This window comes from Phacochoerus africanus, chromosome 5 (genome assembly GCF_016906955.1).
Source record: "Phacochoerus africanus isolate WHEZ1 chromosome 5, ROS_Pafr_v1, whole genome shotgun sequence".
NCBI classification, from domain to species: Eukaryota; Metazoa; Chordata; class Mammalia; order Artiodactyla; family Suidae; genus Phacochoerus; species Phacochoerus africanus.
Window position 1 is genome coordinate 125,162,564 of NC_062548.1, and position 3,113 is coordinate 125,165,676.

Consider the following 3,113-nt stretch of genomic DNA (forward strand, 5'->3'; position numbering starts at 1 on the left):
ATCATATGGTAGTTCTGTTTCCAGTCTGAGGAAACCTAAATGTCCATCAACAGAGGAATGGATTAAAAAGATGTGGTACATATATGCAATGGAATATTATTCAGCCATAAAAAAGAATGAAATAATGACATTTGCAGCAACATGAATGGGACCTAGAGATTATAATACTAAGTGAAGGAAGTCAGACAGAGAAAGAAAAACATTATATAATATCACTTATCTGTGGGACCTATAAAAAAAGAATGCAAGTGAATTTATTCACAGACCAGAAGCAGACTCATAGACTTTGAAAACAAATTTTTGGTTACTAAAGGGGAAAAGTAGGGGAGGGATGGATTGGGAGATTAGGACTGGCATATGCACACTGTGGTGTATGGAATGATTGGCCACCAGGAACTGCTGTATAACATGGGGAACTCTATCCAACATTCTGTGACAATCTACATAGGAGAAGAATCTTAAAAAGAACGGGTATGTGTAAATGCATAACTGAATCACTTTGTTGCACAGCAGAAATTATCGCAACAATGTAAATCAACTACACTTAAATAAAACGTTTAAAAATTTAAAAAGGGAGTTCCTGCCATGGCTCAATGGTTAACGAATCTGGCTAGGAACCATGAGGTTGCGGGTTCGATCCCTGGCCTTGCTCAGTGGGTTAAGGATCCGACGTTGCGTGAGCTGTGGTATAGGTCGCAGACGCGGCTCGGATTCTGCGTTGCTGTGGCTGTGGTGTAGCCCAGTGGCTACAGCTCCCATTAGACCCCTGGCCTGGGAACCTCCATATGCTGCAAGTGTGGCCCTATGAAGCAATAAAAAAAAAAAAAGAAAACAAAAGATTATTATGAGATTATATGAAATCAGGAGTTCCCATTGTGGCGCAGTGGTTAACGAATCCGACTAGGAACCTTGAGGTTGCAGGTTCAGTCCCTGGCCTTGCTCAGTGGGTTAACGATCCTGCGTTGCCATGAGCTGTGGTGTAGGTTGCAGACTCAGCTCGGATCCCGCGTTGCTGTAGCTCTGGCGTAGGTCGGCGGCTACAGCTCCAATTGGACCCCTAGCCTGGGAACCTCCATATGCCGTGGGAGCGGCCCAAGAAATGGCAAAAAGATTAAAAAAAAAAAAGAAATCATGTGTGAAGTTTTTGAAAATTGTGAAACACTATAGAATTTAAAGAATCTTTCATTCCGTTAAAAAAAAAAAAGAAAAAGAAAAGTGAAAGACTGTGAGAAAACATTTGTGAAACACAAATCCAATAATGGACTTGCATCTTGGTGTGGTGGGCTGTATTCTAAGATGATTCTGAAGGATTTTGCTCACCTGTGTATAAGCCCTATATAATCTCCCTCCCCTTGAGGATGGGCAGAGACTTCTAACATGATAGGATAGTCTTTCCCTTGACTCAGTGCCATTGTAGGGGAAATGGGATGTGACAGGCACTTTAGTGCTAAGAATCTATCACAGAAACTGGAGAGAGATGCTGAAGTAACCTGCTATGTTCGAGGGCTACTTGGTTAGGATATGAAAGTAGCCTCTAAAAGCTGAAAGCAACTCCTGACCAAGAACCAGTAAGAAAATAAGGACCCCTGCCCTACCTAGGTTCACATGGGACTGAATTCTGCCAACAACCTGAATGAGCTTAGAACTGTATCCTGAGCCTCATCTGAGAACAGGAGATAATGCAGCCTACTGACACTTTAAGCTAGTTCTGTAAGGCAGAGAACCCCGTTATGGCACAGCCAGACTTTGGATACATAGATAATAAATGGGTGTTGTTTTATGTCACTAACAGTGGTAATAGACACAGTACTAGAAAACTAATATACCAGATTATATTGAAGAATACTCAACATCTAATAATAAGAAAATAAATAGCCCAATTAAAATTTGGCAAAATGTTTAAACAGATACTACACACTCAACTAAGTCAAAAGCATTAATATTAAGGATGCAAATTAAAACTATGATGAGATACCACCAAGTGCTTAACAAACAAATGAAAAATTCTCTGTCAATACCAAGTAAGGACAATTGGAAATCTCATACATTAATTCTGAAAACACAAAATTATGCAGTCACTTTGGAGGGCAATTTTGCAGTTTCTAATAAATTAATTATACACATATCAAATGACCCAGAAATTACATTCAAGGGAAATGAAAGCCTAGGTTCACATAAAAACTTGTACTCTATGGTTTATACTGGCTGTTTTAATAATTACCAAAATCCTGGAAACAACCCAAATGTTCTTCAGTTTGTTTAGTAGTTTTCATTTGCTGCTGTAACAAATTGCCACAATTTTAGTGGTTTAAAACGATACTGATTTATTATCTTACATTTCAGGTAGACAGAGGACTATTGTTGTCTCACCAGGTTAAAATCAAAGTGTCAACAAGACTGCATTCCTTTCTGGAGGCTCTAGGAAAAAATCTATTTCCATATTTACTCAGGTGTTGGCAGAACCCAGTTCCATGTGATAAAAGACTGAGGTTTTGTTGTCTTGCTAACAGTTGGCTTGGGGCCACATTTATGTATATATATTTATTTTTTATGGCTGCACTATGGCATATGGAAATTCCCAGGCCAAGGATTGAACCTGAGCCACAGCTACAACCTATGCCACAACTGTGGCAACAGCAGATCCTTAACCCACTGTGCCACTCCTAGAGGCCACATTTAACTCCCAGAAGTTTCTCTCTGGTCTTGCATGCAGATCCTTCCCTCGCAGAATTAGGAACAGGACAGCAGATCTTTTAGACACTGCCATCTCTCTGATTTATGTGCTATATTTGGCCTAGGATTATCTTCTCATCTCAAGGTGTGTAACTTAATTGCATTGGCCAAGTCTTTTTGCCATATAAACATATGTCCATGTTTTCCAGGAACTAGAACATAGACATTTTTAGAGACATTAGTCTGTCTACCACAACTGGTAAATAAGCACAATATAATAAATCCATACAATGGAATATTACTCATCAAAAAGAGGAAATGAACTAAGGATACACATGACAACATGAATAAATCTTAAAATATTCTGCTAAGAAAACCAGATTAAAGAGGCTACATATTGTATTATTCCATTTATTTAACACTCTGAAAAGGGCAAAACT